A 17,105-nucleotide genomic window follows, 5' to 3' on the forward strand; every position below is an offset into this window, starting at 1 on the left:
TAGAGTACAGTTCTGTGTTAATTTAAATGCCAAAATTACTAGAATTAAGGTGCAACCTGAGTAGCTAAATTACTCAGATTCTGCCTTAATTGCTAAAGCTCTGATGTTATATGTGCCTTCACACTGAAAATTAAAAAGATGCTTTAAAGTTGATGCATATTTGAGAAGTTAAGGTTCCATTCAGTAAATTCTGTTTATCTGCTGTCCAATTTTTCCCAGTTCTATTCATTAGACAGGATATCTCAGTTTTAATTATTTGATTAAATAAAAAATACAACCTTATTTTGAGCTACAAATCTATACACATTTAACTGGGAGAAAGCCACTTGGATTTCAGATGACTAAAATACTTCTATTTTTTTTTTTAAAAAAAGATCTTTCTCATTGTGTGTAAGAGTACCTAAAACCACAATGTGCCAATTTAATTATTAAGGTATTTATTAATAACTTTTCTGACCATGAAAGCTCTCAAAGTGCTTAACATGTGTAGAATTATAAACATATGCAATGATGGGCACTACTGAGAAAATGAAGGTATAATTTTCATGCAAATCTTTTAAGATCTTTTTTTTTAAAAAAACCTAAAACATTCAGTCTTTATTCATCTGGATTCTACTTTTGTTTCAACATCCAGATGAGGAAAAGGGGAAATCTGTAGGAAATAACCTTTTTCCTGAGCAATGCCTTGGCATCCAATATTCCAAGAGCACTTTTGCTGATATAGTCAATAAAATAATCTTTCAATATTTATAATTAATTAATGAATGAATTAATTAATTAATAATTCAAACTTATATGCCACCACTCCCCTGGGACTCGGAGCGGCTTACAAGAACAGGCTAAAATCTAACATAATTTTAAAACAATTTAAAAACAATTTAAAAACAACAATGTCAGAGATCAAAGGTTTGTCAAAACAGATATGTCTTACATGCCCTGCGGAAAGCTGATAGGTCCCGCAAGGCACGGACTTCAGGTGGCAGAGTATTCCAGAGTGATGGTGCCACTGCTATAAAGGCTCTGTGTCTGGTTGCTGTTAGACACAAGGTCTTGACGCTGGGAATTTCCAATAGATCTTGATCCTCAGAGGGATCTCTGGGGTTGGTAGGGGGTGAGGCGGTCCCTCAGGTACATTGGCCCCAGACCATGCAAGGCCTTAAAGGTGAGTACCATCACTTTGAAAATGATCCAGTGCTCAATTGGTAACCAATGCAGCTGCAGTAAGATTGGTGTTATGTGGCATCTCATTGGAATTCCCACAAGAAGCCGAGCAGCTGCATTTTGTACCAACTTGAGCTTCCGGATCACCGACAGAGGAAGGCCAATGTAGAGGGCGTTACAGTAGTCCAGTCTTGAGATGACCGTAGCCTGGATCACAGTAGCTAGGTTGTCCCTGGAAAGTTAGGAGGCCAGCCGTCTAGCCTGCCGCAGATGAAAAAAGGCGGTTCTGCTAACAGCGGAGACCTGGGCCTCCATTGTCAGCAGAGGGTCCAAAAGGATTCCCAGACTCTTTACCAATGATGACGGGCGTAGTGCCTCGCCATCCAGGGTAGGCAGCTGGATGTCCCCACTGCCCGGTTGACCCAGCCATAAGATCTCCGTCTTTGCTGGATTCACCCTCACAGTCATCCAGTAACGGCCTTGAGGCACTGATGGAAAAAATCGGGTACAGAGTCCGGTCGGCCTTCCATCTTCAGCACAAGCTGAGTGTCATCAGCGTACTGGTAACACTCCAGCCCAAAACCTCGAACCAGCTGAGCAAGTGGTCGCATATAGATGTTAAACAACAGAGGGGAGAGAATGGCCCCCTGAGGAACCCCACAAGATAGAGGGGACCTCTCAGAGACCAGGCCTCCCCTCTCCACTCACTGTCCACGGTTGTGAAGAAAGGAGGACAGCCAATTTAAAGTTGTCCCCCTGACTCCAAAAGCAGCAAGGCAGTGGGTCAAAAGATTGTGGTCGACTGTGTCAAATGCTGCTGTGAGATCCAATAACACAAGCAGCGCCGACCCGCTCTGGTCAAGCTGGCATCGAAGATGATCCATGATGAAGACCAGCACAGTCTCTGTCCCATGCCCCACATGGAAGCCGGACTGGAAGAGATCTAGTCCGGCTGTGTCGTCTAAGAATTGCTGCAACTGCTCCGCTGCTGCCCTCTCAATCACCTTGCCCAGGAACAAGAGGTTCAAAACTGGGCGGTAACTGGAGGGATCCGAGCAATCTAAGTCTGGTTTCTTCAGCAGGGGAGAGACCACTGCCTCTTTTAAACCCTCTGGAAAAACTCCTTGCTCAAGGGAGCTGTTTATAATCTTCAACAGAGGGTCACGTAATCCCTCCAAAGAGGATTTCACCAACCAAGAGGGACACGGATTGAGGGAGCAAGTGGTCAGTCTAGCTGCAGCTATAAGCCTATCAACGGCCTCTGTGTCCAGCAGGATGAACCGGTCGAGGACGGGTCCAGCAAGTGGCCACGGAGTCTCAAGTTCTCTCACTGTATCAATAATGGTGGGGAGGTCCTGGTGAAGTAGCGAGATCTTGTCTGCAAAATAGCTCTGAAAAACCTCGGCTGAAGGGGCCTGATCACCGTTTTTTGGGACGGTAGGGACCTTAGTTAAAGATCGAATTATCTTGAACAATTTTGCCGGGCATGAGCTAGCAGACGCTATCAAAGAAGCATAATATACTCGCTTTGCTTCAGTGATAGCATGCTCATAGGACTCCCTAAATGCCTCATAAGTTGATCTCGATGCTCCGTCATGGAGTTCTCACCACATGCCCTCTAGCCGTCTCCTTTCCCACTTCATCAGTCGAAGTTCCTCGGTGAACCAAGAAGACCAATTTTTGGGGGGTTGGAGAGGGCGTCTAGGGGCGATCTCATCAAGTGCATTGGATAGCCTGATGTTCCATGTATCCACCTGCACATCGATCGAGTCGCTGGCAGGCTCCAGATCCCTCAGAGCATTCTGGAACCTACTGGGTTCCATAAGTCTCCTTGGGCGAGCCCAAATTGGCTCAGCGCCCTTGCAGGGTGGGTAGGCATGCTCCAACCGGACTCTCAGAGCACAGTGATCTGACCATGGAACCTCTACAGTAGATGCTTGGGTCACTTGAATTCCTGCACTGAAAATCAGATCTAGCATGTGTCCCACCTGATGTGTGGGCCCAGAAATACAGAGCGAGAGTCCTAGTGTCTCCATGGTAGACACTAGGTCCATAGCTGCTGATGAACAAGAGTCTGCATCAGCATGGACGTTGAAATCCCCCAAGACAATAAGTTTGGGGAACCTCAAGGACCATTCCGACACAGTCTCCAGCAGCTGGGATAGGCTGTCTGCTGGTGTGCTAGGCGCACGGTACACCAGCAGAAAGGCTATACTCTCAGAGGAATTCCACACCAGGCCAACACTTTCAATGCCAGAAATGTTCAGCACAGGAACTGCTCTAAGAAAGAAGCTTTCTTGGGAGAGCATAGCCGCCGCCCCCCCTCCCCCCCGTGCGCCTCCCAGTCCTCATCTGGTGAGTGATTATATAACCTGGAGATGTTATTTCCTGGAGTAGGATCTCATCTGCCTCTTGGATCCAAGTTTCTTTGATACACACTAGGTCAGCTCCCTGATCATTAAGAAAATCCCTGATAGTAGCAGTTTTGTTCCTTATGGACCTAGCATTCACCAACACCAGAGAAGGAGGGGAGGAAACTGGTCACCTGTCACAGGTGTGCCTGGGGATAGGCCGCAGGTCAGAGGGGGGCCAAGCCTCCTACCGACTCAACCTCCTTCTAGAGTTTGGCCTGCGCCTATCGTCATTCCTCCCCCTCCCAGAGATAGTAGGAATCCCCATACACAATTTAGTTTTCTGTCTTCAAGCCAGATAATAATAAATGTTTAAATTATAATGCATAATTTCAAAAGGCACCAAACACAATTTAAAAAATGGTCATTCAAACCAAAAGACAATGCTGCTAATTTGTAACAAAATCAACAGCAAATAAATCCATAAATATACTACATTTATTTGTTCCTGGAGAGCCAGAAATCATTGCTTTGTGATAGTTTGGTGTCACTATTAGAAAGGTCCTGTTTTGTGTTGTTACCTACCATACATAACACACGAGAAGAGTAAAGTTCAGGACTCTGAGAAAGAACATAAGATGAAGGTTCACATCTCAAGAAAAATAAAAAGCCACCAAAGTACGGTTGCAATCATTTGTCATTGTGTCATATCATCACACTTTAATAAAGCATTTTCGCCTTTAGATAACAAGGATTTATATAGCAGTTGAGAAAAAAAATTCAGTCAGTTTTCAAAGAAGGAAGAGGCTAATAATGCCACCAGGCGGAGTGAAACAGCTGCCTCAAGCAGCTGGTTTTAGGATGCGAATAAAGCCAATGTTAATTATTTAATTTATTATACTTGTATTTTTACTGGCAAAAAAGACAAGAGAATACACTTGTGATTTTTCTGGCACAAACATGAGCTAGTCTTGAATACTTTGGGCAGCCTGTTTCTTTTTTACAGGATGGTAGTTAGAAGCAGACAAATTCTGCCAGCTCTGAGCAGACGGTTTCCAGGGGTGTAGCTGGAAGGGAGTAAAATGAGGACTTGGCCCTTCCAAATAAAAATTGGAAGGGGCAAAGTCTTTCTTCCTCATGGTGTTTTCCTGCAGTCTCCAAATTTCCCGCATTTAAATGAGATATATAAACATGTCCCAACATAGGATTCTTGTATTTACTGTTCACGGTCCTGTTGTAACTTTGCCTTCTCCTTTTCTTTGTACTTCAATTTGCTCAACTTAAGTTTTAAGTGGTGTTTGAAATATGAGGACTGAAATAAAATTTCATTGTGGAGGTAAAATTCTTATGTGGAACACCCTTTCCCCATAGCTATACCGCTATTTTGCCCATGTCTTGACTTCCCTTTCCTCACAGTTACTTTGCCAACAGTCTGATGTCAGGAAAAAGAGTAGTTCTTCTTTCACAAACAGCAAGATTGACATCCATCTTACTACTGATGGATGTCAATCAATGACATGATTGACTGACTTCCGGTTGGTGGCCGCATACATGGAGGACGTGCTCTGAGAGCTCTGCTCCAGGACAGCCAGGTTTTTCTGAGTCAGTGGCTTCACCCCTCCTCTGTTAGACGGACTGAGGTTCTCAGAGGCAAACCCCTTAAGGTGTTGATCGGCTGACTGTGTTTAAGTGGTATCCCCCTCAATGGGATACCCAAAAACACCTGGCAATGGACACGCAAGGGCGGACTCATTTCCTAGGTAGGAAGCTTTAAAGCTTCCTATTGATCTCCATTGACCACCAGCACAAAAAGCAGAAAGAGCTTCAGACAAACACAAAGATTGCCGAAACAATGCAAGTATCTTCTGAGAATAACAACCGGCTAGGTGGAAGAATTACAGAAAGAAAATCTGTTGGACAAAAGTCTTCAAAAACCTAAAAGATAAGGTAACTGGGAGTAGGGGGGGGGGGGAGAAAGGAAGAAGGAAAGAAGGTACCAAATACTCAATCCGTGTTATATTTTCAGCCCTATAATCAAGCAAATAAGTAAATGAATAAATATTCAAAGTAAAGCAAAGTATAGTAAAGAAGTGAACTACTAAACAACTCTCACGGTCGGGTAGAGCAAAAGCTAAGACAAAGCTCCCTCCTGAAAAGGGACAGCAAAACCGCGCCAAGGAGAGCAAAACTAATGACCCTTCCAATTTTAAAAATTGGATGAGAATGAAGACAAATTATTTACATATTTTACCACAGCAGCAAGGATTATTTTTGCCAAACATTGGAAAAATGAACAGATTCCGATTATTGACAAATGGAGAGAAAAGGTTATAGAAATAAGAGATATGGACGAATTAACTTTTTTGTTGAGGAAAAACACTGGAAAACTGTTAAAGAGGACAGACTGGACTTTTTTCTATGACTATGAGAAGAAAAATATAGAAAGATACTAGAGGTTAAGAAAATATAAATGAGTTTTAGAAGAAATGAGAGAAGATCCCGAGGCTGGAGTGGAAGTCATTTTAGAATAGTTTAGGTTCTTTTTGTCTTGGGCCCTTTTTTGTGTTTTTTTTTGGCCCCCTTTTTTTTGGGGGGGGGAGGGTAGGGGGGTTTCCTACTTTCCTATCTTCTCCGTTATTGTTCTCCCTCTTTCCTTGTGTTGATGTGCAAAAAGTTTAATAAAAAATATTTTTTAAAAAACAAAAACTAATGACCCTTAAAGGGCCGTCAGTCAAGACCCCTAAGGCTTAAGGTGCAGCGGGCCGTGGCAGAGGCAGAGAAGATTTTAATGTGAATTAGACCACTGAGAACGAACTGCAATACCGAAGAACTCTCAAATTAATTCAACAAGGGCCAAGACAAAACAACTAACAATAACAATAGATACTCAAATTAAATCAGAGCAATAGACCGCTAGCACAATAGAGCACGAAACCAAAATCCCTCCCTCCTAAGAAGGAAAGGAAACCCATGAAGTAAAAATGGAAACACACTGACCTTGGAAAAGCCCAGCTCTTGGAGTTGGACCGCTGCCAGGGGTAGGGAGTGATTGGGGACAAAGTGTGGAGATGACCTTGATGCCCCATCGCTGAGAAGACACGCGCCATGTGGCAGGAAGGAAAGATAAGAAGAGGAGAGGAGGAGTCTGCAGAAGCATCACGAGGAGAGTGTGTGCAGCGCGAAGGACATAGAGAATTGGATAAACATCGCGAGATCACGGTGCAAGCCCAGAAGGAAGAGAAAAAGGAAGGAAAATATCATGAGAAGAGACTCGGTAAAGGGGCATCTTGCGAGAAGAGAAGGAGAAGAGAAGAGGAGGAGAAAAGAGGGAGAAAGGGAAGAGAAGCCAGATCTGGGAAGGGCAGAAGTAGAGCAGACAGGAGTGAAGCTATAAGAAGACATAAGAAGATGTATAAGAAGAAGCAAGGAGACACAAGTAAGAGTAAAATCAATAAATTAACTGGATAAAGGAGTTAAAGAACAGGATAGATTTATTGAACTAGAAGCATCTGGAGAAAGTATAAGATTAAGTAAAGGAACAGAATTAGATCACTATATGAAATTAACATATGAGAATCACTCAAAACAGCAAGAAAATAAAATAAAAATCACAACAAAAATAACAGTAACAGTTGTGAAAAAGTAAAGGGGAAAAGAAAAGAAAGAGGAAGAGGAAAGGAAAGGGAAAAGGGAAGGGAAGGAAAGAAGGAAAGGAAAGAGGAGAGAGAGGGAAGGAGAAAGAAGAAAGGTGAAACAGAAAGAAGAAAAGGCAAATAAAGACAAACCAAAAGACTAGCAATACAAAAAAACAAAAAACAAATAACAGCACTGAACTGCAGCAATAAACAGCATCATTTACAAATTAACTGACAGAACTGAAACAATAATCATAAGCCAAAATGCAGAGTATAAAAAGGAAAATATCACAACAAACCAGACTGCAAACAAAAAGAGATTCCTTGACAGAACCGGTAGATATAAATCTGGACAAAAATTACAGTAATTCGGGCAAATCCAAAGACAAAAACAAATCCTGCTTACTACCAAAAAAAATTCTTAGCACAGCTTGACGAGCTTTACCTCTGAGATATCTGGAGAAATCATAAGGGAATCATGACGGATTATACATTCTACTCAGGAAGACACAAATCATGGTCGTGTATCGACATGGCCTGGACGACAAGTTCATTAATAACCAAAATTACTAAAATAAAAATATTGGCTAGGCTTTTCTCGGATCACTGCACCTTAGAGTTTATAATAAAGGGGGAGGAAACAATCTTTAAATGGAGACTAAAAGATAACCTACTGAGGAAAGAAAAAAATATAGAAACAAACAGGAAATTGTTACTTGAATATCTGGAGATGAACAAAGGGGAGGAAACAACTAAAACCATACAATGGGACGCAATGAAAGCAGTAATGAGGGGCTACTTTATCCAGCAAGACGCAAAAAACAGAGCGAACAAAAACAAGGACATGAAAATGCTCTTAGAAAATATAAGCAAAATAGAGGACATATTTAAAAAGAACCCAGATGACCAAAAAACATTAAAGAAACAGCTTCAATTAATGCAGACTGAAAATTTAGAAAAACAAATGAAATATATGAAAGTTAATTATTTTCAAAATGCAAACAAAATAGGTAAGTGGCTAGCAAATAAACTGAAAGCACGCAAACAAAAACAATTAATAATGAAAATCCAAATCAATGAAAAATATATACAGAAAAAAACAGCATTGAACAACATTTTGTTAAATTTTATAAAGATTTATACAAAAAAAAGACATCTCAGAGGATAAAATCACTAAATATCTCTGTGACTCTAACCTTTCTAAACTAACGGATGATCAAAGGAAAGCATTAAATGACCCAATAACTATGTCAGAGGTGGATAATGCTATCAACAAATTAAAAACTAATAAAGCCCCCGGCCCGGATGGCTTCACAGCCATATTTGATAAAACATTTAAAGAGGAGATAAGCCCCCTGCTAAAAGATATTCTAAATAATGCCTTAGAAAACAAAACAATTCCTAAAACATGGGAAAAGGCAAATATTACTCTAATTCACAAAGAAGGTACAGACCCAATGGAAATCAAAAATTACCGACCAATATCATTACTAAATAACGATTATAAAATTTTCACACTAATTATGGCTGAAAGATTAAAAGGACTCTTAAAAGATTGGATCTCGATAGAACAAGTGGGTTTTCTTCCAAATAGACAAATCAAAGACAACACAAGAATATTGATAGATACGATTGAATATTATGAGAAACACAACGAGAAACAAATGACGTTACTTTTCATACATGCCGAAAAGGCATTTGACAAAGTGAATTGGAACTATTTAAAATTATTATTAAAAGAATTAGACATAGGACATCAAGGAGGGAGGGATATATAGCTATAGAAGCTATATATACGGCACAAGAAGCAAACTTAATTATAAATGGTCAAGAAGTTCGAAATCCGATACAAATCTCACAGGGGACCCGCCAAGGCTGCCCCCTTTCCCCACTTTTGTTTATCATGATAATAGATACTCTAATTAGAAATATAAATAAGGATCCAAATTTAAAAGGAATGAAAACCTTAAGACACCAATACAAAATCAGAGTCTACGAAGAAGATGTGGTATGCATTATAGAGAACCCAGTAGACAATATCAAAAAATGGTTGGAAAAGATAGAAAGATTCGGCAAATTGGCAGGTTTCAAACTAAACAAACAAAAAACTAAATTATTAGTCAAAAATATGGATAAAAAATCCAAAAGCTCCCTACAAGATATCTCAGGTATAAAGATCGAGAAAAAAAATATCTAGGGGTAACTATTACTCAAAATAACTCAAAATTAATAAAAAATAATTACGAGGCCCTATGGAAAAAGATACAAAAAGACTTAGAAAGGTGGAAACACCAAAACATCTCATTGCTGGGAAGAATTGCAATAATAAAAATGACCATACTCCCGCAACTCTTATTTCTCTTCCAAACTCTTCCAATTATTAGGAATGATATTCTTTTTTTAAAATGGAATTCAGACACTACTAAATTCATTTGGAAAAACGGAAAGCTACTAAAATTCTAACAGATGAAAAAAAAAGAGGAGGTCTAGGCCTCCCCAATTATAAGGCATATTATGAAACGTGCAATTTGGTCGGGATAAAGGAATGGGCAATTCTTAAAAATACAAAGTTATTAACTCTCGAAGGCCACGACCTGAGGAGAGGGTGGCATGGTTACATGTGGTATAATAAAAGAAAAATGGAAAAAAATACAGCCATCATTTTATTAGAGCATCATTAATAAAAACCTGGGAAAAATATAAATTTAGACTATATAAGGGAACACCATTATGGATATCACCAATGGAGGCAAGGCATAAAAGGGAATTGGGATTCATTTTGACCCTTGAGTTGCTGCTTACGAACATCAGAAACAACACAGAACTGATAGGTTTAAGATCTAAGGGCTATTCTTATAAAGTCTGTGCCTATGCTGATGACTTAGTTTGCTTTATTGAAGATCCATTAAACACCGCAAACAAATGGTTAATAGAAATAGAAAGATACGGAGAAGTGGCTGGCTTAAAGATAAATAGGGAAAAAACGCAATTCATCACAAAAAATATGAACAAAGAGAAGAAAGCAGCACTGCAAACAAGAACAGGAATAAATATCGCCTTAAAAGTAAAATATCTAGGAGTAATAATCGCTCCCAGCAATATCCACTTGATTAGGAACAACTACGAGAAGAAATGGTCAGAAATAAAAACCAAACTACAGAAATGGGAACACATGAACCTCTCCCTAATGGGGAAAATAGCGGTAATAAAAATGAATATTCTGCCAGACGTATTGTTTACATTTCAGACACTTCCGATACTTAGATCTAACACACTGATACAAAAGTGGCAAAAAGACATAACTAAATTCCTGTGGGGAGGTAAAAAACACAGGATAAGTGCCAAATATCTGATAGATGACACAAAAAGAGGAGGCCTCGCCCTACCGGAACTCCAACTTTACTACGACGCCACAGCCCTAATTTGGCTACGAGATTGGATAAAATTAGAAAAAAAGAAGATCTTGGCCCTAGAAGGTTATGACATCACACATGGATGGCATGCCTATCTCTGGAGGGAGAGGGGAAATAAAGAAAAACTCTTCAGGAACAACCCAATAAGAGCTGCACTAATCCATACCTGGAATAAGTACAAAAACAAAATATACCAAAGAACACTGATGTGGTTCTCCCCCAATGAGGCCTACCATAAAAGAGAAGTACCAAGAAGTATATGGCTAACATATAACCAACTATTAAAAATCAAAGGACAAGAAATAGAGCTTAAGTCACAGGAAGAACTAGCCTCAATAGACAGCACCATCTCTTGGTTTCAATATCATCAGATCAAGGAAAATTACAAAATAGACAAAAAAAAAGGCTTCGAAACAAAGAAAACCTTTTGGGATAAAATACTAGATACTGAAACAAAAATCATAAGAAAAATCTACAATCAACTCCTACTATGGGCCACGGAAACAGATTTAATAAAAACTAATATAAGTTGGGCAAGAGACTTAGGCCATCCAATACCTCTTGCGAACTGGGAAGAGGTCTGGAACAAAAAGATAAAATACACGTACGCTACGGACCTCAAGGAGAGTTGGTACAAGACCTTCTACAGATGGTACTTGACCCCGGAGACGCTTGCAAAGATCTCCAAAAACAGAATAAAAGATCTATGCTGGAAATGCGAAAAAGAAAAAGGCAAATACTTGCACATGTGGTGGAACTGCAAAAAAATCAAAAGCTATTGGATGAAAATACATAAAGCAATAGAAAAAATTCTCAACATAAAATTTGAGTTAAATCCAGAAGCATTATTACTAGGACTTTTGGACATCAAAATAGATAAAAACAAAGATAAGATCTTCTTTCACTTAATAGCTGCCGCGAGAATGACCCTAGCAAAAAGATGGAAATCAAAAGAGGTACCGACAGTTGAACAATGGACAACAAAAATAATGGATTTAATAAATATGGACATACTCACACAAAAATTTTCTCAAAATTACATAAAACCCAAGATGACAGACTGGAGCGCGGTGCTGGAATTTATAAGAGAGGAAAATGAGAAGATATACATAATGGACCTATAAAAGGAATTCAGAAATTAAATAAAGGAAAAAAGAAAAATTATTGAATCAAGCAATAGGTATATGAAGGTGTACTGGGCTATATGTTCAAGAATAGAAGTCGAATACGAAATATACACTATGTATAGATTAACAAAAATGTACACTATTGTAAAACTGTATGAAAGATATGCCACCCTGGAAGATCCTGGAAGTACTCACCCCATTCCTATTTCCATCCCCTCCTCCTTCCCTCACCTCTCCTTCCTTCCCCCCTCCCCAACTTATCCCACCACTCTTCCCCCATGTCCCTTTTTTTAACTGCAATTTTTGTAAAACAAAAAACCAATAAAATATTATTTTTTAAAAAAAGGGAATTGGGAGAAGATAATTGGCTAACCTACCACCAAATTTTAAATAAGGAAAAAGATGGGAAATTTGAATTAAAATCTTTAGAAGAAATTAAACAGCTAGAGACCAAAACAACATGGCTGCAATATTACCAAATTTTACAGGGATTTAAAGAAGATGAGAAAAACGGATTCAGTCAGGAGAAAGGCATTTGGGGTTTAATCTTACTGAAAAATAAAAAGCTAATCAAAATCCTATATCAACAGCTACTAGGCTGGTACACAGAAGAAGAACAAGTAAAAGAATGTCAAATAAAATGGGCTAAGGACATAAAACAAAGTATATTGATAAAACAATGGGAAGAAATATGGAACACAAAACTAAAATACACAATCGTGAGTGATCTACACAAGAACTGGTACAAAATGTTTTACAGGTGATATTATACACCAGAAAAATTGGCAAAATTTAACAAAAATATCTCAAGCAGCTGTTGGAAATGTGGTAAGGAGAAGGGATCCTTCTTCCACTTATGGTAGTCCTGTAAAAAAACCAAAAAATACTGGAATAAAATTCACCAGGCAGTCCAAAAAATACTAAAAACCAACTTCCCTCAAACACCAGAGACATACCTACTAGGCATAACCCCACATAAGTTAAATAAAAATCAGGACAAAATTTTATTCTTATTAAGCACTGCAGCAAGAATAGTACTGGCAAGGCTATGGAAACAAAGAGAGATACCAGATATCGAAGCTTGGATTCTGAAATCATTTGACATTATTCAAATGGAAAGCCTATCCCAAAGATTAAAAGGAATTCCCAAAAAGACGGACTGGTCAGGATTTAAAGACTTTATTTCAAAAAGGGAAGTTCCTTTATTTATAGATCTGTCCAACATTTAAAGAACATCAATGAAGGAAGCTAAGCTGGAGAAAGGACCGGAGAACAACAAAAGAAGAATACAAGAAGAAGGCATCGCTCTTCTTTTATTTGTGTGACACACTCAGAGGATTTTGGGAAGTCGGGTATGGGCACAATAGGACTTGGGGTGTGGGGAGACAACCACGGGTGAAAGCCCCTCCCCCTCTTCCCCCCCTTTTTCCCTTTTTTTCTTTCTCTTTCCAAATTTTTCCCTATTATCCCCTATTTCATTATCCCTGCACTCTCCACTCCTGCTCCCACTCCCCCTCCCCCGTTTTTTGTTGTAAAGCACATAAATTCAATAAAAACTATATTAAAAAAATGACATGATTGACTGAATGACTTTTTCCTTTACTTCTGTCCTGTTGACTTGTGCAAACACATTGCTGAAAATCCTTGATGGAGGTGGTTTACCTGTTTCATTTCATCATGCTCTGTTTGTTAAGTGCTAAGACTTTATGTAATTCAATGTACTTTTCTATGAATTTATGTATAATTTTCAAGACAACAAGCTTCTCAATGTCAGGCTTCCTCTTCAGGAAGAAGTGTTGTCTTTTTACTTTTTTTTAATGGAACCAGTTTAATTACTCATTCCACTTTCTTATACTTCCAAAATTAGGCCATAGTTTACCATTTCTTTTTGTAATAAAAAGTACAAAAAACCCATATCTTCAGGGGGACATTCGTCCTCTTCTTTTAATAAGTCAGAACATCTTATTAAATGTGTGTGTGTGTGATTTCATAATACTTTAAACTATTTTAATACTATTTATAGTATTTTCCCCCTCACTTCACTATTCTATCCCCCTTCCCTCTTTATCTAATTCAGTTTAATTCTGGCAGGACAAATACAGAGGTTTCAAAAAATACAAAATTGTGTGCATTCCATGAGCACTCCTGAGATAAGTTGCATCTATCCTTTAGAATTAATACAATTTAACACCACATTAATTGTCACTGCTGAATTCAGTGGAATAATGGAAGTTGTAGTTTTGCATGGTCTTTAGCCTTCTCTACCAAAGAATGCATCTTAAAGTGGTGTCAAACTGCATTAATTCTACAGTGTATTTTCAGTACTTTCCTCTTGCACACATATATACATATAGATGAACTTTGTGAACATATTGCAGCATTTGCATCAATATTCTGAACAGGCAGAAAGAGGGGATGTCATCTCTGGTCATGTCTACATGGCTACATCAGGGGAGCAGCGAATCCCCAAAGATCCATAACTTCTTTTGAGCATTAGTCCAATCTGTTGATGTTTGTGATTGCAATAGGGAGAGAAAAATCCTCCTTTCCTGAAATAAAATGATGTCAATAAAATGATCACCAACTCTCCTTCTCAATCTCTTTGTTTGTCATCATATGCAAATTAGAGATCTGCAAAGTTCTGGACATTGTTTAGGATTTCAGAGATTTGGAGATACAAACTGACATATATAATTTGGGAAGGGCCCCTCCATAGCATTTACAAATAGAAACACAAGCCTCTGAATCTTTTAGATACATTCAGAAAAAATTGTTATGACTTTTTTCAATGAAAGATACTACTCCACCTCCCCGGAGGGGGTGGGGGAGGGGACTGGGACTAGCTGGCGTAATTGACAAGGGCAGCTGCACCCAGTTTATTTCCTTCTCAGTCAATCAGAAGAAGGCCAGATCACATGGCTTTCTACAAAGCTAGTCTATATATAGACATTAGGGCTGTGCAATCAATGAAAAAAAAAATGTTCCAAAACATTACAAAATTAGGGCTGGGGGTGGGCTGGTGTTTTGTTTCTAAAGAGTTTCTAAAGCATCATTAGTAAAATTTTCATTGCTATAATGAGTAAAGAAATTTTATTACTTTTTTGTTAAGTAACTGAGCAAATGGGGAAGCATAAGGGGCTCATTTCAGCCTCATTGTTAGAGTTATTATGATGATGAAACTTGCTATAATTGTACCATATATTGGCCGTTGTTGGCCCACCAGGTTTTAGAACATTACACTCATCTACTCATGTTTTGGGGAATAGATTTTTGAGAATTCTTTTTGTTTTGACATCTATCTTTCTTATTCAACTTTCATTTTCCAAATTCTGTTTGGGAGGTGTTCATGGGCATGTGTTGGGGAGTGGCTGTGAGTTTTAAAAGGCGTTTTGAGTATTTTTATTTTTAATTTAGCCATCTCCCTTTATATATGATTAATAGTAATAATAGCTATTAGTTAATCCCTCCCCAGCCCTTACCTACCTACCTACATTGCAGTTTTTCTTAGTTTTATACATTGAAAACTCCACCATGTTCTGTCACTGGAAAAATGATGCCTCTTGGTTTTTTTAAAAGCATTTTTCTAAAAATGAGTGGATGACTGAAACGTTCTGAAACTTGGCAGGCTTACAGTCATAAATGTGGCCTTCATCTGTGACATGTTTCATCCTAATAGCCAGAAAAATGACAGAAAAATGGGGCTTACAAGTTTCCCTATTGGTACTAATGGTCAGAATCTTACCAAAACAATAACAAAACTCTGGATTTCAAGTTACAAATTGAACACCCCACCCCCCCCCCCCCCCCCGCAAAAAAATTCTTAAAATGAAATGAAGGGAATACAAAATTCAAAACAGATTTCTGCCGTTTTGCACAACTCTAATACAAATAACATAGTGGGTTTTCTGAATCAAGGCTTGGTGTGCAAACTGCGTGATTCCCAATTAATAGTGATTGTCTCCAAACAATACATTTGAAAGAGTACCTCTCAACTAATAGGATTTGATCTGTATTTGGATCCAGTATTGCAACTGGAGGTTAGGTGCATTTAATAAATGTGCTATTTTTAATTTTCATATATACATATGTATGTCCTGAACTAACATGTACAATAGAACATAGGTATACTCTGAATAGCCAGTTCTTTAAATTTTAGAGTAGTACTATCAGTTCAAATTGTGTACCAAATACCAGTGGACTAAAATGAGTATAAAATGTAAGTCCAAGGTAAAACACATTTAGAAATACATTGTTTTAAAGAAAATGCATTCAGATGTGTATTTGTGATATGTTGAAAAATATAGATTTTTATGAGTGTATAATTAGATGAAATATAGATAAATTACAGGAAGGTAAAGATATTAATTAGTTCTACACTTGGGTAGATATATACATTGCAGATAAAAGATAGAAACAAGATGAAATGGGTTTAGGAATGAGCACAAATGACATGGGCCAAATGTTTCAATCTGTAATAGGTGTTGATGTGACCTTTGCTGTCTTGAAACAGCTTGCATCAGTTTAAGATGATGTATCTGTCGCAGTCTTGTCTTCTTTTTGAGATCTGCATGGAATAAACTGTCTTAGACCCCATTAACACTGACCAGCTTCAAACAGTGGTGGCCAGACACAGAACTATATCAAAAGTGTGCAAAAGAAAGCCCTTAATATGAAACAATGTTCTGTAGTTAATCACCATTTGGGCCTCAAACTGGCTCCAATATTTCCTATGCATCATCTGTATAGCAAAACCACTTTCTTCAATACCAGTTTGAATCTACATTGAATGATCAGTGTAGATGAGGACTCAGTTGTTACTTTCTTGGGTTAAATAAAACATTCTCTTCTCTAGGAACACTGGGCAAAAAACACACTTTTGATTCATTATAAAGAAAATAATTCAAATAAAATGACGCACTTTGCTCTAAAAATAATGCCAAAGGATGTTGAAATTGCATGATCCTTTCAAAAGAATGAAGAAAACAGATCATCAGACATATTTACTCAAGTTATAATTTGGGGTACCCCTGAAAAATGAGCTGGGGGCACTGGTGCAATTGGTGGGAACGAGCAAAAGCGCCTTCTCAGCGGTGGCCCCTTGGCTATGGAATGCTCTCCCTAGGGATATCATATCACCCCCTCCCTCCTAACATTTCGAAAAAGAGTTAAAACCTGGCTTTTTGAGAAAACATTTGCAAATGCAGTGTAACAGGCTAATTTAGATCCACGGCACAATTGGATGATGTGACTGGAAAATGATTTTAATAATGAGACGCTGAGGACTTGTGTTTTTGTTGTTTTTATTGTTTCTACTGTTTTTATATGGCCTGTATTATATGTTAATGTTTGTAATTATATTTTATGTTGTTGGGGGCATTGATTGCCAACTGTAAACCACCTTGAGTCGCCTTCGGGCTG

Source organism: Anolis sagrei, chromosome 3 (genome assembly GCF_037176765.1).
Source record: "Anolis sagrei isolate rAnoSag1 chromosome 3, rAnoSag1.mat, whole genome shotgun sequence".
Classification (NCBI taxonomy): domain Eukaryota; kingdom Metazoa; phylum Chordata; class Lepidosauria; order Squamata; family Dactyloidae; genus Anolis; species Anolis sagrei.